This window comes from Pongo abelii, chromosome 9 (assembly GCF_028885655.2).
Source record: "Pongo abelii isolate AG06213 chromosome 9, NHGRI_mPonAbe1-v2.0_pri, whole genome shotgun sequence".
NCBI lineage: Eukaryota > Metazoa > Chordata > Mammalia > Primates > Hominidae > Pongo > Pongo abelii.
In genome coordinates, this window is record NC_071994.2 from 81,350,059 (window position 1) to 81,374,041 (window position 23,983).

General features: G+C 44.0%; 1 protein-coding gene across 19 annotated transcripts in view; it reads right to left on the reverse strand.

Moving 5' to 3' along the window:
• Positions 1-23,983, reverse strand: part of TENM4 (teneurin transmembrane protein 4) — a 3,040,222-nt gene that overhangs the window by 627,203 nt on the left and 2,389,036 nt on the right. For 5 of the 19 annotated variants that reach the window (XM_054526090.2, XM_063711315.1, XM_054526091.2 and 2 more), the window contains one exon: positions 12,679-12,734. The exons of 11 other annotated variants lie outside the window; for them this stretch is intronic. The gene's annotated coding sequence lies outside the window, so the exon portion shown is untranslated. 3 more of the 19 variants (XM_054526094.2, XM_054526092.2, XM_054526096.2) reach the window with 3 other exon arrangements.

Genomic DNA, 23,983 nt, shown 5'->3' on the forward strand with positions numbered 1-23,983 from the left:
TTGCAAATCATATATCAGATAATTGTATCCAGAATATATAAAGAACTCTTATAACTCAACAATAAACAACATAAAACCCAAATTAAAAAATAGGCAAAGGACTTGAATAAATATTTCTCCAAAGAAGACAAGAAAAAAATGCCAATAAGAACATGTAAAGATGCTGAATATTGGCCAGGCACGGTGGCTCACGCCTGTAATCCCAGCACACTTTGGGAGGCAGAGGTGGGCATTTCACGAGGTCAAGAGATCAAGACCATCCTGGCCAACATGGTGAAACCCTGTCTGTACTAAAAATACAAAAATAGCTGGGCATGGTGGTGGGCATCTGTAGTCCCAGCTACTTGGGAGGCTGAGGCAGGAGAATTGCTTTAACCTGGGAGGCAGGCAGAGGTTGCAGTGAGCCAAGATCTTGTCGCTGCACTCTAGCCTGGCAACAGAGCAAGACTCAGTCTCAAAAAAAAAAAAGAGATGCTGAATATCATTCATCATTAGGGAAATCCAAATCAAAGCTACAATAAGATACCACTTCGAACCCACAAGGAAATAAAAAAGACATAAAAAGTATTGAAAAGGATGTAAAAAAATTGGAAATGTCATACATTGCTGGTGGTATTGTGAAATGGTGCAGCTATATTTGAAAATAGGTTGGCAGTTACTAAAAACTGCCATACGACCTAGAGTTAATCATAGAGTTGCCATATGACCTAGCAATATCACTGCTAGATATATACCCCAAAGAACTGAAATTTATGTCCACATAAAAACTTGTCCATGAATGTTCATAGCATCATTATTCATAATAGTTAAAAATGGAAATAACCCTAATGCCCATCAACTGATAAATGGATAAACAAAATATGGTATGTGTGTGTGTGGGTGGGTATGGGTGTGGGTGTATCAAGAATAAAGTATTGATTCATGCTGTAACATGGATAAACCTTGAAGACATTATGCTAAGTGAAAAAAAAAAACAACAAAAAACAGACACAAAGGCAACATCTTGTATGATTCCATTTATATAAAATGTTCAGAACAGGCAAGTCCATAAAGAGGGAGAAAGTAGATTAGTGGAGTGGTTGCCAAGGGCTAGGGGGAAGCAGGGTATGGGGAATGACTGCTAATGAGCACAGGGTTTCTTTTTGGGGTGATGAAATGTTCTAAAGTTAGATTGTGGTGATGGTTGCACAACTCTGTGAATAGACTAAAAAAACACTGAAATGTTACTTTAAAAGGGTAAATTTTATAGCACGTGAATTATATCTCAGTAATGCTGCTACAGAAAACATATGCAAGAAAGAGGCTATAGGGAATGTGGAAAAAATGGAAACAGCTGACTTGCTAGAAGTGGTGCAATGAAAGGTGATTGTATTTCTGGTTTTTTTTATTATTGTTTCCATGTTGTTTGCACAATAATAATGTGAAAAAAAGAGAAAGAGAGCCAGAGAAAATGAAGTAGAGAATATGAGCACTCACTTTGGAGTCCAGGAGTCTAAGGCCATCATCCCTTGCTCTACCAGTTACTATGTATTCTGGGTAAGTGGCTTCATGTTTGGCCTCAATTTTTGTTTTCTAGAAGTAGAAATAGGATGGGCATGGTGGCTCATACCTGTAATTCTAGCACTTTGGGAGGTGGAGGCGGGGGGATCACCTGAGGTCAGAAGTTCAAGACCAGCCTGGCCAAAGTGGTGAAACCCCATCTCTACTAAAAATACAAAAAAAAAAAAAAAAATTAGCTGAGTGTGGTGGTGGACACCTGTAATCCCAGCTGCCCGAGAGGCTGAAGCAGGAGAATTGATTGAACCCAGGAAGCAGAGGTTGCGGTGAGCCGGGGTCGTGCCACAGCACTCCAGCCTGGGCAACAAGAGTGAAATTCTGTCTCAAAAAAAAATTTTTTTTTAAATAGAAGTGGAAATAACACAAACCTTACAGGACTGGTGTGAGGATTACATAAGCAGATATGAAGCAGGTACCCATCGTTCTAATTTTCTTTCATCTTCATTTATTTCCTCAGACAATTATGGAGCATCTATTACATAATTGGGAAATAGATGAATTAAGATTGGACCTCATTCTTAAACATTTTGGAATTTAGAGAGGAAAACAAACACATAAATAAATTTTAAAAGTTCATCAGGAAACTTGATAGCCGCAAATAGCATGTTGGATAAGCTGTCTGCATAGACCAAATACATTCAGGAACTTGTGTTGGGAGCTATTGGTGAAGGGGCCAGACCAAGAAATAAAAACTCACAGGAGACAGAATTTTTCATTGGCATATGTTTGTTGCAAAGTGTGCTTTCATGTGTATTATCACATGCAATTCTCAGAGAATGCTACTAAGGAAAGCAGTATTGCCCTACTTTATAAATGAGAAGACTAAGTCTTGGAGAGGTCATGAGAGTGTTCTGGTTTTATAAAACCAGCACATGGGGCAGGATGCCTTTCACTCTGCCCTGGTGGCCTCTTCTGAACATTCTTGGTTACATGCCACTAGAAAGGAAGACGGAATAGGTGAAGTACCAGAAAATGAAGAGGAATCTTCTCCACATCATGGCTGGTAGAAAGTATTGGGTATGGAACCTAGTCTCCTTAGGGTCCAGTGAGAAAGCGTGCCAGATGATGACCCCCAGACCCACCCAGCCCTGGGTCATCCGACAAAGATTTAATGTAGTCCTTGAGGAAATATCCATGTTCTGTAGATCATGAATGTCTAGTAAACACTTCTTCAGAGACCTCACTAAGTAATGAGTTGGGGGTGAGGAAGGGAAACATGCATCACTTATAGAGCACCTATATTATACTCCTGGTTCCCCAACAAGTAGGGTGCTTGATGCATTATAATGGCCATTTTCAACACTGACACTGAGGTAACACTGAGGACCAGAAAGGTCAAGTGACTGTCTAAGATCACATAGCAAATCTGTAGCAAAAAAGAGAGTGAAGACTCAAATCAGCCCATCTTTTACTCATCATGAGGATTCTAGATTCTTCCCTATGCAAAAAAGTCATTGTCTCAAGGGCAGAGGGTAGAATCAACAAACTGTCAGAGCTCAGAAGTCACACTGCATCAGGAAGCTGTGGGGCCCATGTCTGCTATTTAAGCAACACCAAAAACACATCAGCCCACACCTTAAGGATGAAGGCGTGGGATACTTAGCTGAATATCTGGTACAGAATAGGGGCCTCAGTGGGAACCCCAACAGCCTAATTGATCTTGGTTTCAATGGAATTGGCCCTCAGCTAAAACCAAGAGACCTCTCTTTACCAAATACCTCTTCCTTGAAGGAGAAGGATGGTAGATATAGGAACAGGCATTCAGCACAGAAACCCAGGTTGGTCCCCTTGTGAAACTGCTAGGCTTTTGGCACGTGGCCAGCTGGACTGACCACAGTTCTCATTTATCAAAAGCCATAACCAGCCCATTACTTGGCTTCAGTGTCTCCCCAACCCTTAGACCCTGACAGTGAGTTTGTGATCCCAAAGTCTCCTTACCACTGGAATATCTTCAGAAGTAAATGAAACAGTAAGCTAGTAGACTTAAAAGCCAGGCTATGCCTAGCACTCTATACTCTGCTCAGTGAAAGCAGAAATGTCCCCAACTCACCCACTGGGGTGAAGTAACTTATCACTCTGCAGTTATTCACAGTGACCTGCGGGATTGACAATCAAAGTATGTAGACTTCTCTGCTGATTCCACAGGGAACTCTGGCAAAGCTCAGTAAAGAGAATCTGGATTCATGAAGAAATCATCCCAACAAATATTTCAAAGGTACAGAAGAAAGAGCACAGGCTTTGGGAGACAACAGACCTATGATAAATCCCAGCTTATCTCCAGACCCATGATAATGCCCGGCTCTGTCTCTTGCAAGACGTTACATCTTCTAAAAGCATCTTGAGAGAGCTAAGCATCAGCTTCTTTACTGGCTAATGTGAATGTAATTTGCTGTTTTTATGGAGGCTAGAGGGGCTAAGCAGGTGGACAGATTTAGCGGATGATTGGCAATATAAAACTAGGGGGAAGGAGGGATATCTAAGGTGGACTGCTGGTTGAAATAAGAATGGGTGAGATGACAAGAGAGTGTGTGGTAAATAAAAAAAGAGAAAAAAAAAATGAACCATAGGGAAAACTGCATTTACTAGGGTAAGGGGAAAATAAGTCAGAGCTTGAATGAAGTGCGGTAAGAGGGCATCATAAGGAAAAATAAGAGAAAATCTTGTCTCCCAGGAGACATACAGGGAATTGTCTAAGGTTTGCCAACTGTTTGACCTTGAAAGAGCAATCACAAAACTCAAGACTTATTATGACACCATCAATAAATGTTTCCTACACATGTAGAGGGCAAAGGTAGCAAATAGGGTCCTTTTTCATGAGCAAATTCCAGGTGATTGATAATGTTTATCTAAAGTATTGTGTTTGAAAAAATTCTGAGCCCTCATCTGAATGCAGCGGTAGAGAGTTGTTTCAACAGTGGTGTCTGCAGGGGAGTGGGAGAAAAGAATGGCAGCCCACAGGCCAAATGTACTTAATGCTGTGATGTGCCACCCTGACTACTTCCTTTGGGACTGAGACATTCATTCCTCCAGCTGCAGGGACTGTTGCTGTTGGCTGCTGACAGGTATCAGTTGAGTCTCCAGGAATGGTCTTCAGCCCAAGAGAGCTGTCACCTGTGGGCAGTCTACAGCTGTCATTGCAGCGGGCAACAAGGCCAACTCCCTTTGGCTCAGTGTGAGACATCTGAAGACCATCCCAGCTCCAGAGTTCCCTGTGGAATCAGCTGACATTTTTGCTGTGATTACCTTGCAGCTCAACTCGTCCCTTTCTTCCCTTACTCCCTCACAGGTGCTGATCCTAAGAGCATGCTCCAATAAACTTTCTGCATGCAAATCTCTGTCCTAGAGTCTGGTTCTGGAGAATTCAACCTAATACATCAAGTATTTGCCATTCCTGCACAAACTATACCTGTCTCTGCTTAGCTAGTAGCTTGTCATCTGTGTTTACTTATTCCTCAACAAAGGAAGACTCAACGTTAACCAAGGGGAATAATTTGTAATCCATTAGCTTTCTCTTTTTCCCTTGGTGGCAAGGTAATTCAAAGATAAGTTATCGATTCTTTCTTCTCTTTTGCCTAGGTTAGAGGTAAGTTTCTACCTTTCTTCTTTTTTTTTTTTTTTAAGTAGAGATTGGGTTTTGCCATGTTAGCCAGGCAGGTCTTGAACTCCTGACCTCAGGTGATCCACCCACCTCAGCCTCCCAAAGTGTTGGGATTACAGGCGTGAGCCACTGCTCCCAGCAGTTTCTACTTTAGTTTGGCTTGGAGGCTCTCTATTCTATAAATGATGGGTTGGCTTTATTCCTCTCATTCTCAGTCAGTTCTCCTCCCAGACTCCAACTCTAGAAGAGATAGCATTTATCCGTGACTCACTTTTTAAAATCATTATAGATCAAAGGTGTCAGTAGGAGGATGAAGAATATGTGCTAATAACTCTCATTGGCATAATGCTTTCAATTTATATGTATGTAATATTTTATAAACATAGCAACTCTTTAAGGTTATTATTTCTTTTGAGCAAAAGGAACAGAAAGGCTAAATGATTTCCCAAGTCACCTAGAAGACTTATTGCAGAACCTAGACTAGAATCTGGGTTTTTTGGCATCCGATCAATCCAGTCACAGGCAGAAAGTGTCTACCTCTGCTGCTTTCTTAGAAATCAGTGTGTGATTTCTAGAAAACAATGGAAGTGGCTCAGGAACTCCCCTCACCATCCCTCCCTTTGTACCACTGCAGTATCCGGCGGGTGGTGATCAGATCCTGGAACAAGCACTGATGAGCATCCTGTAATCCCAAAGATGATCTAACCATCCAGTGCTAGAATCCCTGATACCACCACAACAAATGACTGTCTTGTTCCTCTTTGGACCATTTTATTGATGGGAAACTCAATATTGAGAAAGTGGCTTATTCTGTGTTCCCTCATCTGTACAACTGGAATGACACCAAACAGGGAAAGGTGTGACATTTAAATGAGAGAATGAATGCAAAGCACATAGTAGGTACTCATAAGGAATCCTCCCAGAAAAGCTGGCACATCCTGCTCATTTAGAGCTGTTTGTTTGTAAAGGCACAGCTGAGTGAATCTGGGAGCCAGGTCCACAGGCAGGCAATGAAGCATGCTATCTGCCTCCTAAAGAGACAGGCCAGGGGCTGGGATGGAAAAGACAAACTCCAGCTTTCAGATCTGCCACTGCAAGAAAACCAGGGTTTTTGCTGTGGTGGCTCTGGGTGGAGTGGTGATGGTGGTGGGGGCAGGTGGGCAGTAAACAAATAGCCAAACCCCACATAGCCATGTGGATTGGTGACAACCAGGTGACTCTGTGACCCTAGGATGCATGGGGAAGCACAGAAAACCCTTCTCAAAGACAACAAAACTGCTTTAGTTCTGTGTAGCAGTGGCTTGAAGGTTGATCACTGGTATGATGTGCCTAAGTTAGGATGCAGCTGGCATGGAACAGCACAGTTTTCCTCTGTCCAAAGAAGGTTTGCAAACAAGAGTAAAATTCAAAACATTTAATAACTGCTGTGGTACAGGCACACTGCCAATGAGAATGGACATCGGCTACAATCAAACAGCATGGTCATGGGGGTGTGTGCCAGCCAAACATCCACCCTGGCAACAAGGAAGCCCACCGTGCAAACAGGGAGTAGAGGATCTGCAGGGTGGGGGCCTAGAAGTCAGCAGGAAATCTGCCTATCTCCTATGGAAATCCCAGAGAGGATTTCATTAACCTCTCAGGGCCCTGCAGAGCATGATTTAAAAGCCATTGCTGGGGCGAGGGGGTGGAGGTGGGGAAGTAAGTGCCTTCAGTGTCCAGCTTCCAGGCCCAGTATTATTACTCCAGTGTACAGGGCCAGCCTCCAAAAGGGCAAAGCCCTGGTTCCACCCAAAGACAAGTCCATGAAGGCTCTGATAGGTCACTGTGCTATTAATCAGCATACTTCTCCCTCTGCCAACGAGTATTCATATGTAGTCTCCCCAAGCACTTGTTCCTGTTCTAGCTTTTATAGATGAGGGCACTAGCACCCCTCACTGCAGTCCCAGGACTTAGCACACAGCCTTGATTCATGCAAATGGAGCCCTGGTGCTGGCAGGAGTCAGGGATCAGAATCCTAGTCCTGCCTAGGTAGTCCAGAGCCACTCCAAGCCCCTCTCTTTCCCAGCTCAAATGTGTCTCCCAGCTGCTGGTCTTTCACTAAGAGCACATGTTGCTGCTACCGTCTGGATGAAGTCATAAGGGGTCAATTATCTTGCAGCAATGAAACTGGCACACCGTTTCTTCAGCTTGCATAAGATGAAGTTCCACATGATGAAACAAGTCACCGGTCCATGAGGTCTTGGGGGAAGGCACTAGAAGCAAAAGCCCTCCCTTGAGAGCAATGCACCAAGACCTCCCCTTTCTCCTGTCGTCGACCACCAATGAGCATGCTGTAGTGGACTTGCCAAACTCAAGAAATACTCCCAGTAAATTCCACTGAAACATTTCCCCACTGTTTTCCATGGAGCCCAAATGATTGTACCTCTTGAGGCTGATTTTGCCCCTACTTATGTCTTACAAATTGGGTTTGTTCCCCAGGAAGTCACCCTTTTCTTGCTAATTCTACCAGTGGCTTTTCATGCTGTCTTTCATACATAACTACAGCTTCCCAGCCTTCACCAGCTTTGTCTCTTCTAAATGGAAACCTCTCATAGCCCTGCATTAGAAGGCAATGGATTTGAATGACAGCTTTCCAGTAATTCTCTGAAGGAGCCATGGGCATCGGCTGTGGCTAGGGCACATGCAGGAACACCTGCAGGAGGCCAGTATATCTGGGTGAGATATTAAGCACCAAGCTTTCATGTCAGTCAAGCTGGGTCCCATTCCCAGCTCAGCCACTTACCAGCTATGCAACCTGGGAAAGTTATTCAAAACTCTTTAAGGTCTTTTCTTTAGTGTAAAATGGTTTTAATAATAGTATCTATCTTATAGGGTTGCTTTGAGAATTAAAATAATATATATAAGGCACTTAGCACTATGCCTAGCAAATAGCCATGTAGCCATTGTCAATATTGTTAGTCATTCATTTATCAATCAGTTGCTATAAACCCTGTACCCTGTTAAGGGCTGAGACTCCCAGTTTCTGCCCTCAGAAACCTCACAGTCCAATGGGAAAGGACCACAGGAGAACTAGCAGTTAGGATGCAGGATGGTAAGTACTTTATTAATAATCACTTTTTAAAACACTATCACTAATGGGTAACAACCATTTTTTGCTAGCCACTGTGTGCTACATGCTTTATGTAAGTGCATAAGCTTTCTAGTCTAAATACGTGAGTTCAAATCCCAGCATTACCACTGAATAATTATGAAATCTTTGGTATGTTAATTAACTCTCTGACACTTATTCATCTTGTAAATAGGTACAGAAGTTAGAAAAAATAGGATGGGCATGGTGGCTTACACTTGGCAACACAGTGAAACCCCATCTCTACTAAAAATAAAACAATTAGCCAGGCATGGTGGTATATGCCTGTGGTCCTAGCTACTCGGGAGGCTGAGGCAGGAAGTTCACTTGAGCCCAGACGTTCGAGGCTGCAGTGAGCTGTGATCACATTATTGCACTCTAGCCTGGGTGACAGAGCAAAACACTGCCCCTTAAAAAAAAAAAAAAAAAAAAAAAGGTTAGGAAAAAATTGTATGTAAGATGTCACCAGAGTGTCTCGTATATGGTAGGTGCTTCATAAATGTCTGTTGGCTAGAGTTGAAGTGCAGAGACTAAGGGGTGTTTGGAAAATGCATGCGAGATGGCTATTGTTCCCCATCCCTAGAGAGTCTGTCTGGGTGGCTTTGAAGGCCTGGGAAACATGTCCATCTAGGCTGTGAGGCAGGGCTCTGATGCTCAGTGGCTTACCCAGTTTGGACCCCGTTCTGAGCCAATGACTGCAGCCACAGGGACCAGAGGCTGGCACACCAATGGGGTTTCTGGCAAGAACCAGGCAGAATGTTCTAAATAGGGCAGGCTCTCCAGGACCAAGGTAGATAATGTGCATGGACATGTAGGCAGAAAGAGGTTCTGAGCTCTTCCAAGCATCCCCAGTTTTGCATATCCTAACCTCACATCATTGCCAGGATGGCGTATGCTGTCTCCAGGTCAGGCCTTCAGGGGCTGACAGTAGGCAAGTCACATCATATTTCTCTTTGTCCCAGAGAGAGCAATCCTAGTCCTGTCTTTAATGCATGGCTAATGAAATAATCAAATACAAAAGAACGTTGCAAAATATAAAGCACTACAAAAATAAGGCATTATCACTACTGACATCATTACTACTACTACTGCTGCTACAATTACAGCTACTAATGACCACTATGATTTATCAGTTTCTATGTGTCACTTATACTTTATGGATAATCACAAATCATCCCTACAGCCTATTTAGATAAATGATGAAGAAATTGAGGCTGAAAGAAACAAAGCTACTACCAGCCCCGTTATTGACTTTGCATGAATTTGAAAAAGATGTCTCTTCTTCTGGGCAGATGTAGCCCCTCTGGGACACATGGCTTGGCAGGTGGAATGCAGGCTGGTTTTTAGCCTCCACTAGCCCTTGAATAAGCAGGCTTGTGCAGGACACACCCTCAACATCAGTTTTCTGCAATCTCACAGAGAAGGTGAGTAGGCTGGTTCAGTAAGAAGCTAAGTTGGGGGCCAGGCACGGTGGCTTGTGCCTGTAATCCTAGCATTTTGGGAGGATGAGGTGGGCAGATCATCTGAGGTCAGGAGTTTGAGACAAGCCTGGCCAACATGGTGAAACCCTGTCTCTACTAAAAATACAAAAATTAGCTGGGGGAGGTGGCGGCGGTTGCATGTAATCCCAGCTGCTTGGGAGGCTGAGGCAGGAGAATCGTTTGAACCCGGGAGCTAGAGGTTGCGGTGAGCCAAGAATCTGCCACTGCACTCCAGCCTGGGTGACAAGAGTGAAACTCTGTCTCAAAAAAAAAGAAGCTAAGTCAAGACTTAAATGCAGGCATGTTCCATTATACAAAGCATGGATACCCCAAGTGGGCATTTGCTGCCTGGAGCCAGCATCTTCTATGTAGACCACAAACACTGGCTGGCCCTCTGCACACTCAACCCCGTGCTGCTACTGTGGGGTGCACAAGGATGACGCAGACAGGAGCCCATACCGCAGGGAGTGCATTGCCTCTGAGAAGCAGCAGAGGTACTCCTGCTCAGAACACACCAGCCACAGAACTCAGATGGTGCCCAGAGAGGAACAAAACCGCACAAACCCAGTCCTGTTTATGTGAATGAACATTCTTGTAGTAGGGCTTGATAAGCCTGTTGCTAAGCCTACCTCTCTTCCTGTCACTGAGCACCTGGCTCTTGGCTCAGGAAAGATAATCACTCTGGGAACCAGCTCTCCTCAGGAGACCTGGCAGAATACTGGCAGTCCAGGGCAAAACCTGCCTTTCAACAGAGCTTCACCTCCTCCCATGTCAGACAAGGGGAAACTCAACCTGTGAAGGAAAGGGTTTGCACACACACAATTCTGCTGAGAGCCTGCAGTAGTAAGTGACCCCCACCCCGGGAAAGGAAGGAGCCCCAGCTCTCCCAGCTCAAAGTGCTTCCTAAACAAAGACCCTAAGTGTCCTGCCGCGACAACTCAAGACATGGGACACTCAGGTTCCAGGAGCACCTGCAGCTATCATCTGTCAGTCCCGACACCAGCACTGTCTGTGCTGAGGTTGAAGCAAAGAGATCAGACAAGCACTGGGGTGGGAGCAGGGGCTGCAGAGGGCAGGTGAAGGGGAAAAGGCTTTGGAAAGACCAATATGAATAGCAGGCATTTTTGTCTGACCCCAAAGAAGAGAGCAAGGGAGAGCTGTGATCTGAGCCAAGATGAAAGAGTGATTGGCCTCCCCTAGTAATCAAAGAGTTTAATGAGGCTTATTAAAAGCCCATTTCTAGGTCTTGTTGAAAAATTACACCCATAAGTGTTTTTTTTTTTTTTAATAAGAATTGCCTCCTAGGGATTAAACACACACACACACACACACACACACATACACTCCCCAACACTCCCCAAAAATCCCATACCCCACACATTCACAGTCACATTCCCGCAAAAGCTGCGTATCATGTACATTACAGCATTCTAGGTGCATCTACATCAACCACGGTCACAATTCGCAACATACACATATATTGTAAGACAGAAAAGCCAGATCACTGAGGTCATTCATGCACCTTTTGAAATTCCAGACATGGAGGGAACCCTAGAGCTTCATCCTCAACGAGTTGTCATGCACATAAACAAAGAGCATAGCCTCTAATCCACAGCATTCTCTGTGTCTTGCCTGAGGCAAGACAACTCAGCAAAAGCAGAAGCTACCATGCTTGGAGTCCAGGATCATTAAGCTTTGGTAAAAAAGCAGCAGTTTTACAGCAAGGTCACTGCACAAGAAGGGGGCGGGCGGTGGGGGCTGTGTCACTCCTTCCACCCATGGTGAATTCTCTCTGATATGCTAAATCCCAGACACTTGGTAGAGCCAGCCCTGGGCCTGGAGCAGGTTTCCCTTGGTTCTCAGCTTACTGCGAGCTCACAGCTGCCTTCACTCTCAGGCGGAGAAAACATTGCTTTCTGGAACAATCAGCTAGATGTAGAAAAGAATCCCTTGCAGAAAATTATCCCACCACCAGAGTGCTGCTAATCTCCCCAACATGATACTCACTGCCAAGGGGAAGAATGCAACAATGACCATTTGGATGCTACAACTACCAGGTGGAACAGTCTGCTGTTATTAGAAACAAATATTTTGGATTTAGTAAATCTGGGTTTCAAGCCTAGCTCTAACCCTTACTCAAGGTATGGCTTTGGCCCACTCTTTCAGCCATCGTTTTCTCCTTTGCAAAATGGCAGGAACAACTTCCTTCTACATTATAGAGTTGTTGGAAAGATCACAAAGTACCCTTCAAACTGTATATCCCAAAGCAGATGCTAGAAATTCTCATAATGAGACAATAATGGGAAAATGGAGGAACTCATTGATTGGGTTGTGAACTCCTCAAGGGCCTATGTTGTATTTATCTTGTTCTCAGTGCCCAGCGCTGAGGCTAGGACTAAATACCCTGGGGAAAAACAGTGTGAAAGAAAGAAAGCAGAATGAGTGAATCTGTGAGTTAAGTGGCTTGCCTAATGTCACAGAGCAGGTCATTGCAGGACTTGAGCCCAGAACTCTTGACCACACTAGTCCAGAGCTCTCTGTTCTTGATGTACCAAACAGTTGGGTCTATTGAAGGGAGAGTGAGTGTCACAACAACTGCAGCATGGACCAGTTTTCAATAAGCCCCACTATTCCCAGACAAAGACCCAATGTCGGCCATATATGGCCTAAAAGGACTTCACAGACTCACCTGTTAAACATGTCAACTCCACACTGGGAACAAACAGAAGTCACAAGTGCAAGTAATACTCAAATGCCTCAAACTGGCTCATCTTATTTACTGACTCATGCAATACTGACCCGAATTGCACAAAACAGAAAAGTCACAAGCCTGGGACAATGGGTCTGGCAGGGGTTAGGTCGTGCAGACTAGAAGCATATCTTGTTTTGGGTTCACTTTCAGCATCATTACTTACCTACTGACCAAGTGTCTGAGAGATCACTAGCCCTCTCTGATTCTCAGTTTTTCCATCTGCAAAACAAGAAGACAAACACAATTGATTCCTTGAGATCGCTGGACTAAAACGCATCACCGGTTTTATGCCTAGAATTGGTTACCAACTACTTATGATTCCAGGTAAGTGGGAAAACTGTGAGTGGTCAGGGGCTGCAAAATAACTAAAAAATGAAGTGCAATAATAAATTAAGCATGATAATTAATAGTTATGTGTCAAGCAGGACGCTCGCTGATGGTGCCCAACTCTCAGCACAGAAAATTCAGCCTTCCAATCATTTGGGCACTTTTTATTTTTCATAGATGTCAAAATATAAAAGACCATTAAAAATACCAGGAGAAATAAAGCAAAGAAAAGGGCCACAGTCTCAACACATTCATGTCCAACAATTTGGGCTTTTTTTTTTTTCTTTTTTTTTTTCTTCTATACATAGAGTTTACCATTTTTCAGAGCAGAGGCTATCAAGATATACTATATTAAAAAGCACCATGCCAGTCATGATTTTCCTCTCTTGCCACCTGTGTTAGGCCATGACAGTTGACCATTGCCCTTATTAACTCATTTTCCTTCCCATCCTTTTCATCAGTTTCCCCAAGGCCTTTCCAGGTGTGTGGTCAGGTCTCTGACAGGCACTGTCCATACCTGAGCCCAGAAAAGTGAGAAGTGAGCAACTTTTGGAGCCCTCAGACTGGTCTTTCCCTAGTCTAGGTTCAGTTACCTCATCTGAAAAATAGGGAAACTGGACCGACTGATCACAGATACCCTTTTTAACTTGAAAAAGCAAGGCTAAGGAAAAGAGAAGTAAACTCATATATTTGAGTCCCTACTATGTGACAGCTATTGAGCTAATAATATCTACAGATATGATTTCATGATCCTTATAACCACCCTGGGAGAGTTTATAGGCAAGAAAACTACAGCTCAGCAAGGCTCAGCGAGCTGTCTAAGGCCTGATGCTGTAATTTTGGTACCCCATTCATATTTTTGCCATATCCATGTGTCACCTCTACTATCATTTACTAATTTTTCCAAATGAATTCATATTTTTTCTTAACTATATTTTTAAATAATTTTCAAAAAATGTTTCTGTAGCTCTCTATTTCTGCCCTTTCTCTCCTATGAAAAGCAACCTTGCAACTAAGATAGGTTCTGTAACAACGTTGCTAACAACATAAAGGAATTTGTCATTAAAACCATTCGCACAATATCTAGGAAGTCATAGGTGTGAGGTGCTATACACACACACACACACACACACACACACACAATTTATTAAAATAAATTAGTTTTGGAGTTGAAAACGCTCATCCATGTACTATGCCAACTCCCAGTGGTGCCCCTACTACACTTTGGGGAGCTGGTCTGAAGTCCTTCAATGCACTGTGACTTCAGAACTGAAGTCTTTCATCTTTGAAAGCTGAAATCGTAAAAATGCCTAACACTTAGTCTATGTCAAGAAAGTCACCAGGGTCACACAGCTAGTAACTGAAGGAGCCGGGACTGGGCCCCTGCTTGCCTGCTTCTAACCCACCCCAGTGCCCCAGGAGCACACTCAGTTTCCATCCCCCTCCTCAGACCCCAGATATGCAATTCTGTGCCACCTGGCCACCAATTAAGTTGTTTTCAAATCCAGGCAGGGTCATCCTGTTTTGTTACATTGTCCTCAGCTTTTCCGTAAAGTGACTAGATTATATCGATACTTATTTACATTCCCAAAAGAGTGCTTTGGTATAAAACTGCATAATTTCTAAAACCACATTTTGAAAATATGAACTGAACGTGATTCTTTCTTCAACGATCCAAAATAGTAACTGAGGAAATAGAAAAGGCTGATAACCTAATACCCAGGAATGCCATTGCCACTGCAAATGAGTATAAAATCCCAACCCGGTCAGGGGAAGTGGGAGAAAGTGGCAACGTGACTGTACTGGACACTAATCGAAGCTGTTGTCTAGTGTCTTTCTAAAGCTCTAGGCTTCCATTTCCTGTCATCTGGTTTTAAATTAATTGGCATGAATTTTTTATGACCAGAGAGCAAACAGGTTGAATGTCCCATAGAACTGGGTTGGGCTTGCTTTCTGCTGAGCTCCCCATTTCTGCACTGAATATGAGCTACAAACTATGCAGAAACAGGAACACAAATGGACCCCTGACTATTCATTCTCTGTCCAATGACACCTCTTCCAGGAAGGCTTCTCCCACCAACCTGAGTCAGAATTAGTCCCCCCTCCTCTGGCTTCCCTCAGGGCAACACTTCTTGCAGACTCTGTTACACTGCAGTCATGCATTGTTTTCTTTTTTCAAAAAAAGTATTTTCTTTCTGACTATTCACTAAATACAATAAAAACTCACCTAACACCATCAATATGATTTTAGATATATTTCCTTTTAAGCTTTTTTGTATGAACACTCACACAGACATCCACACAATGTACATTCAGATGCTTTACAAGGTGGGATCATACCATACAAGCTAATTTTAATCTATATTTAATTTAGTAAAATAGCATGCTTTTAAATTGTTATGTAGATTTATAATTAATCTCCTACTGATGGACATAGCATTGTTTCTAATTTTTCACTAGTGTAAATACTCTAATATCTTTGTACATATTTCTTGTAGGGTTGTTTGATTATATGCTTATACTGTATTGCTTAACATTTTAAAAAATTATAGCTGCTCCTCACCCGAGTGTATCACTTGTCATTTTTACCAGCAGAATATGAGCATGCCAATTCCTCTCACTCTCATAAATATTAGGCATTAGCATACTTTAAAAAATCTCTATTGATGTGTTAGGTAAATTGTACCTAATTATTTTAATCTGCCTCTCTTGAATATCAGTTAAACATCTTTCTCTCGGTTTCTTGGTCATCACACTTCTTTGGGAATTGCATGTTCACTGTGCTTTACTCATTTTGGGTGTTAGTCTCTTTCTGGTTGCTACATAAGGGTTTGCTATTTGTCTTTTACCCTGATTATTTTTAGCTTGCTTCCAGCATGTCTAATCATAGTAAAGGGCACCACCAGAAATCTGGGTACCTGTTTTGACACCCCCTTGCATGTCACTACTCACAGCCAAGCAATCACCAAGTCCTATCAGTTCTACCTCCTAAATACACCTTAATTTGGCTCCTTTCCCTCCCTCTCCATCTCCATGCCCTCATTCATGACACCATCATGTCTCTGGGGGACTTCTGCAGTGGCCTCCCAGTAGTCTCCTACATCTTCTACTCCAATTCTCTCACCACCTGAAGCCAGAAGTATTTTTTTTAATGCAAATTGGGTTATATTTTCTGCCTAAAACTTTCTGACAGTTTCCTATTCTACTGAAGATAAAATCCAAAGTCCTTCATGTGTTCCTTTGCTTCACAAGGCTGCTTCCAGAACCTGGCTTCTGTACTGCTCGGGTATTGCAGATACATCCAACTGCCCCACAGTCTCTGTAATTGAGCCACACTGGCCCCCTTTCAGGTTTGCAAATATCAAGCCCCTGGGTGCTGCTCCCTCGGGCTGAAAGGTTGTTTGCTTTCCTCTCTGCCTGGCTGACCCAAATGAAACCTTCAGGCTTCTCAACTCCAATGCCATCTCCTCTGAGAAGCCCTGAACCCCCAAGTTAAATAAGCCCCTCTGACTATTTACTAGGGTTTCCTTTGCGGCACATTTCACAACTGTACTTAAGCACTGTTTGGCATGGTTGGTTTAATGAGAACCAGGCTGTATGCTCTATGAATGACATGGTTTGGATCTGAGTCCTCACCCAAATCTCATGTCGAATTGTAATCCCCAATGCCACAGGCGGGGCCTAGTGAAAGGTGATTGGATCACGGGGTGGATTCTCATGAATGGTTTAGCACTATCCTCTTAGTACTGTTCTCTTGATGACGAGTGAGTTCTCTTGGCATCACCCCCCTTGCTCCCTCTTCTTCCTCCTGCTCCAGTCATGTGGAGTATCGGCTTCCCCTTTGCCTTCTGCCATGAAGGTAAGTTTCCTGAGGTCTCCCCAGAAGCCCAGCAGATGCTGCCATGCTTCCTGTACTGCCTGCAGAATGTGAGTCAATTAAACCTCTTTTCTTTATAAATTACACAGTCTGAGTCAATTAAACCTCTTTTCTTTATAAATTACACAGTCTCAGGTATTTCTTTGTAGCAGTGTGAGAACGGACTAATACAATCAGGACAGAGACTTGGTCTCTCCTGTCTACCACTGTCTATCCAGAATTTAGCATGGTACTTGGCACATTCTAGGCACTCAATGAATACTTACTGGATTACTTTCTTTAAAAATATATTTTAAAAATATTTAAATAACCTATCTATTTCAAGGATCAAGCAATCACTTCTAGATTTTCATAAGAAATTAACACAGGTCTTCACACAGAAAGCAGCTCCAGTGACAAACCAGTCCTGTCTTCAAATGTGCAGGGTCTAATTTAAGCCTATTCAAGAAGGACTGTTCCATTTCTCTCCATGTACAAAACTCAAAGCTCTGGCTTGGGCAGCCACAAGTACACTAGGGTGAAAGTATCTCAAAAAGTCCATGTCTCATGCTTTTCTGCAGCTCCTTCCTCTCTCCACCCTATGTTTTGCCTCCATTCAGTGAATGCCTCTTAAATGGACTTAATTTCAAATTATATCTTATATCTAATGTAGTATACCAAATTATATCTAATTCACTGCCTTCTCTCCCAACATTTTAAAACCAATTTGAGTTATTAGCATTATTGACTTGATGGTTCTCTATAGATCAATACCTATATTTATGAATATTTTCTTAAGTTACTTTCTTGAATTGATTGTTGGTCAGAGAGGCTCAGTACTTCTCTAGCCACATCTCTTCCCTGCTCCCTGAGTCCACCTTGCCCTCAATTCAGCATTTAGTTCACTGAATTAGCTGTAATTGTACTTCCCCACTTGCCTATAGGGTCTCCAGGATGTAAGTCAGAGATCAGGCTGCAGTGTAGAGCCACCATTTCCTTGACTTAATTTGGACTCTTCTCAAGCTCACCACACAGCACCTTAGGCATAATGATCAGTTGCATGTAAGGTGTTGATGCCCTCACTTTGGTCATCTTAGGCCACTAACATACTAGTTCAAGGAGTAGAAGGAGGTCAGCGGGTCAGATATTTGCTGGGGCCTATTATGGAGGGCTTAGGAACTCACTCATGCCAAGGAGGCACAGGATAAGAATAAAAGTTCATTTCCTGCCCTGGAAGAAATTGGGTTTTAGTTGGGAAGACAAGATCAACAGGCAGTAAATAGTCTTGGCCTTGCCTGTGTCTGAAGCCTCCTCTCTTCTACATTCTGTTACAAGAATCTGCTTCAAGATTCCTTTTATTTAAGCATCCCTCTATATAGCTAAAGATCCCAGGAAGAGGAACTGGAATAACTGGTGAGGTCCACTAGATCTTTGTTAAATGTTGCGTTGGCTGTGGAATCAGAGTTTGGGTTTTACCCCTGGTTCTATTTCCTCCCTCTGGGTGACCTTGGGTGGCATATTTAACCTCCCTTAGCCTCTGTGTTTTCATTTGAAATGTGGGGATAGTAAAAGTACCTACCCCTGGGTTGCTGCAGTGCTTATGTGTCTACGACCTAGCAAAGGCTCAACAAATGTTGGTGAATATTATTCTAATTGCTAGACTGTGATAATCTTAGCTAACAGTAAAGTATTTACTGTGTGCCAGACATTGTCCTGAGCACTTTACAAATATTAACTCATTTAACCCTTATAAATAATTCCATGAGTTAAGTACTATTATTTGCCTCATTTTATAGATAGAAACTGGGGTAGTGAGAGGCTAACAAAATTGCCTGAAGTCACAAAATAAATGCTGGAGCCAGGATTTTGAACCCAGGCAGTCTGGTTCCAGAAGTCATGCTCTAAACCATTAGACTATTAATTATCATAATAATCATTTAATGAGTTACTATAATTTTTAGTTACTATTTAATCATGATTTATTTTTATTAATGATGGGTGGCTGGCCTACTCATATAGGTCCCCAGGCAGCTGGGGTGATTGGGATGGGGTTTGGGCTGGTAGCGTTTCAGGAAGCCATCCCAGCTCACTGAAGTTCAAAAGAGTCTTCCAGTTCCAGGCAGGAACCAAGGATCTGAACAGGAAACCAGGGCAGAAGCCCAGTTGTGTGTGTTGAGCTAATATGGTAGGAGTGGGAATGGAATATGAGATAGCCTGGTAAGCCCTGGGTACTTTGGGAAAAGGGTTGGAAGAAGGGCACCTGAACCTCCAGGCTTCACCTACCAGGAGGGCTGAGGCTTCCACTGGGTGTCTCACTGTATCGAGGTGGACTCTAGGGCGAAGTGGGTCACAACCTGCAAAAGGCCCCAGTAACTTAGCAAAGAAGGGCTAGAGAAGGTGCAAGCTAATGTCTTCTTTCTGGAAGTCTCTGCTGTCCCTGCTCACAAAGTCCCAGGAATCCTAAGGTTCAGAGATGCTTCTTGAGCTGGAAGTATGGCTCAGAGATGCTTCTTGAGATGGAAGTATCTACTCTTGAGATGCGAAAGCCGATTTCAGGAAAGTCTGTTGATCTAAGCTGAGTTGCTTGCATTGCCACTGGATGTCTGAGTAAAGATGAGTTCTCCTCCAGGGACCATGGTCTGTCAATTCCAGCTTTATCATTCATTATCAGGCCTTGGATATCCCCCCCTGGACATCCACTGCTGATCAGGTCCTTGAAACATGCTCACTTTGGTTTTCTTCAGAGTCAAAGATTTTGTCCTTTCTCCCTCCCTCTTGTTTAGGTATCATTTTTGAGAGCAGTCATGGTGGTGTGAAGCAATTTAGGATGAGAACACTGTACTGCAGCCACAGGACCTCAGCCTCAACAACCTACCAACCTACCATGGCTTGGTGGGGCCAAGAGTGAAATCCTGATGTATTAACTGGCCTCCAAAGACCAGCTGTATCCTCCTCTTGGTGCTCTCATCACAGCTGCCGCCTCTGCAGGTGCTCCCCAGCTGAAGACACTCTGCATCAACTTCCTTTCAGAGCGAGATCGTTTTCTGTGTTGTGCGGCAGAAATAACAGATTTTCTTATTTACCTAAAAACATGGAAAGTCTAAGAACAATCTAAGAGGTTGCCTCATACTGTCACTTCTTTTCAACCAGGCCCACAGAACCATGTGAGAGAGCCTTTTTAATAGAAAAACAAAAACAAGGAAGTCAGCTCTTCTTGAAAGATAAACTTCTCCAATCAGCAACTTTCTACTCACCCTCTTTCATTTAACAAGCAATGTTGGTTGCTTACTGTGAATGTCAGACTCAGATTACAATTGGTGGCTGGGAAGAGTGAAAAGAGCATGGGCCTGATCCGTGTTCAAATCCCAGCTGTGACTCATGTAAGGCGTGTGACATTGAGAAAGTTACTTAACTCCTCTGAGCATCAGCTTCTTTATCTGCAAAGTGAAGATCTTTATCCCAATCTTTCAGAGCTGAGGTGAGAATTAGCATTTCTCAAACATCTAGCTGAGGCCTTCAAGTCAGTCCTTAAGAATACTCACTGCTTTTACCATTTCTACTACTAATCATAGTTAATAAGACATGCTCACTGCACTAAAAAGGTCAAAAGTGTTACTGGCGGATGGGAAGCCTGTTATCTATAGTGGGATCCAGTGAGGAAGAGGTCAACTCTACTGGGATGGAATGGGCAAGACAGACTTCAAGGGAGACTCATGAGCACAATCTTTTCAAAACAAAAGGTCTGTGGCAAGAGGCTTAAAATGTGGATACATCCTGAGAAGTACAAGCTTTAGAAGGAGATGCGGAACCTCTGACCGAGCACAGGGACTACAAAGGGCTCAGGGGCCAGCTTCTAGCAATGCGGTCATCCACCAAAGGCTTTTAAGCTGGGCAAAGAGAAGGCCAGATTTGTCCTTGCGATAATCACTCTGGCGGCATTCAAGACAGACTAGAGGGATGAGGCTGGGAGGGAAGCTGGAACAGACAGAGCTGCAGAGCCGAGGCTGATCTAGGCCCAAGGAAAGGGTCCCTAACTTCATTTGTGAAGCCACTGGTCACCCTTGCCAGCTCCTTCTAGCAGCCTGGCTACAGCAGCCCAGTTCCTGAAGGCCGTGGGCCTGGCTGCCTCAGAGCCGACCTGTGGAGGGTCCTTTCAGGAACCAACTGCAAAACCATCCACCCAAGCTGTTCCTCTCTGACTCTGCTGGCGCAGGGGCTCCTCTGCTTCAGGCCCTCTGATCCCTGCACCACTCGAGTCTGGAGCCACGGACAGGGTGACTGAGCTGCTGCCCTAGCCTGTACCAGTCCAATTAATTCAATTCCATGTAATAAATGATGTTTTTGTGTGGATCCTGTGCTCATCTTTGAGGGTTGTATGACACTGTAAGAGACAAGGCACATGAGGTTTATACTAAAGGAGACACAGCTGTTCTGTAACCCAAAGCTGAGTGCTGGAATGTGCTCAAGAGAGGGCTGAGTGACAGTGTTCCACTCAGGGATATGGGAGACAGGGCCAGGGATCCTCCTTGGCAGCATCAGAAAAGCTTTATGGAAGAGGAGCGCACTTGCCTGGGCCTGGAGGCTAAGAAGGCCCTTGATAGTCAAAGGATGAGAAAGGGGCCTTTAGGCCGAGGGAAGGTGTGTGGGGAAAGTGCTGTTGCCTGTGGTGGCTAGACCACAGGAAGGAAAGAAGGTGACAGAAGACCAGGGCAAGATAGGTGGGCTGAGGTCATGCTGGGAAGGGCCTGAGGTCACTTTCTATTTTCTTCCCTAAGGCAAGAAATGGTCACATAAGGAGCAAGACAGTAATTTTCATTCAGTACCCACTATGCCCCTGGTAGTGTGCATTATATGAACTCTACATGCACACATTTAGTCTGCATTTTATAACCATCCCCAGAAGCAAATATTATCACCATGCCCATTTACAACCAAAGAAACCAAGGCTTAGAGGGATTATGTGGCCTACCCAAGGCCACTGAGGCAGAAATGGAACTCAAATATATACATTCCAGCCCAATGATGCCCCCTCTGTATAATACCAACTCCCTAAATGGTTGAGGCAGATGTATGTCCTTCATTCAAACAGTCAAGAAAACCTAGACTCATCATCACCACCACTGCTGCCATAGTCGTGGACTCCAAATTTTATTTCGTGAGGGAGAAAATGTACCAGATGTGCCTCTTTGTAACAGGATATTTTAAGATTCCTGAAGATATATGTTTAATTAAAATCAACCACTGTCAGACCACCTGTGCTCACTGACGACTTACAACGTGCAAGGTGCTTCCACTCCATGTTCATAATAACCATCACAACAACCCTATAAAGTTGGTTTTACTCCCCCAGTTTTATAGTTGAGGACATGGAGGCTCAGAGAGGCAATGTGAATTGCCCCAGATGCACAGAGTGGCAACGGGAACTAGAAGCACGTGTCGTGGTGCTTGGGCCCACCTGTTCACCACAAACTCAGAGAGCCAACAACCCAGTCCTCATAGTTTCTCTCCAAAGGGTCCTCTTCTGCTGATCCCCATCTCAATAAGTGATGCCACCTTCCACCAGCCGCACAAGCTAGAAACCTAGGTCACTCCTGACACCCCTCTCTCCTGCACTGAACCCCCTAGATCTAAGCCATCTTTGAGTCCTGCTGGTTCTAACTCCTCAATCTCTCCCAATTCTGTCCACTTCTCACCATCTCTGTTTCTACTACCCTATTCAAGTCACAGTCATCTCTCACCTGAGCTTCTGCAATGGCCTCCCAACCAGTCTGCCTGCATTCGTCCTCATAGAAGATGTGACCCCAGCCCTGGTGATGGGCCCCAGCATGGCTCAGCCACTCTTGGCAGCCCTGTTTCCTTTTGCTCTGCCATTCTTTCCTTTCCTCAAACACTCCATTCTGTGTGACCCTGGGCTTTTTGCTCTCTCTGTGTCTCAGCTGCCTTCTCTGCAAAAGAACAAGAATTGCCCAGGCCCCCCAGATCCAAGATTCCCCACCAAGGATCTGCCAGGGTGGGGAGGATGAAAACTGAGAGGATATGGAGACCTAGAGATCCGAGCAGGACCGTGCTCTCCCACACGGGAGACCTCAACTTGGAGCCAAGGCAGGTGGGATGGCAGGAGCCTGCACTCCCTCTCCTCCTACCCCATCCCGGGCTTCTCAGACAGCTTCAGCCACCAACAATTGGGAGATGTCGGTCTGATGTAACTGAATGCCAACCAGGCTGCACAGGGCCCAGGGAATTGCCTCAGAAGTTGCTACTGATAAGAAGGTGGCTCAGGCTGGGTGGAAAGGCCAGAGGCAGAGCCTGGCACTGAATGAGGAGCCACGGGCCTAATCCTCAAGGAGTCTGGAGTCCCAGGAGTTTGGGCAGCCTAGAGATCAAGGGCCTTCGCCTTTTTGTCCCATGGACCTCTTTGAAACTTACAAATCCTTTCTCAGAGAAATGTTTCTAAATTCACAAAATGAAAATAAGATTACAAAGAAAACCGATTATATTCAAATAGCTATCAAAATGTTAAAATGAGAAATTTGTGAGACAGTTAGATTTTTCTTCCATTTTTTTCAGTCATAACAAGATCTAACGGCAGGTCTATTAACTATCATAACCTTGAGGTAGTGATGAGTGTAAGTGATATTTTGAGGTATCTGCAACAACTATAATGGGATACAAAAATATCTGATTCCTCCTGGTAACAAAGTCCCAGAGATTGCTAATGCTATTGTGGTTTATTACCCATATTCACAGTGGGAGAAAATGGTAACTTTCAGTTATTTTTTCCCAGCCACATGCTCACATTACCAACCTCTAATTGACAGCAGTGACCTCACTTTACAGAAGAGGAAACTGGAACTCCCAAAGGGGCAGGGGCTTGCACAGGGCTACACGGCACGTTAGAGTTAACTCGAGGCTAGCACAGGCCCCTGCTGCCTCCCAGGCCACGCCACCCACTCTGCAGAGCCACCTCTTGAGTGCGAGACCCACAGAACAATCATTTCACTTCTCTGGGCCTTAGTTTCCTTACCTGTAAAATGGGAATAACCACACCCACTTCTGCAAGCTGCTGCGAGGACGGAGTGAGAAAAGGAGCAGGAAAGGGCCTTGTTACCTGGACAGTGCTCCGTACTTGGGTATATCAGTAACAGGCAAGTAATTATTATGCACTATCTGATGAGAAACCAAAGGATATGAAGCTCAGAGTGGCAAAGTGGAACGCCTATAGAGGTAAGACAATGAGGAGGGGTGGGGACTATGGTAAACTCTAGAACTCATGCCCTTCTGAAAA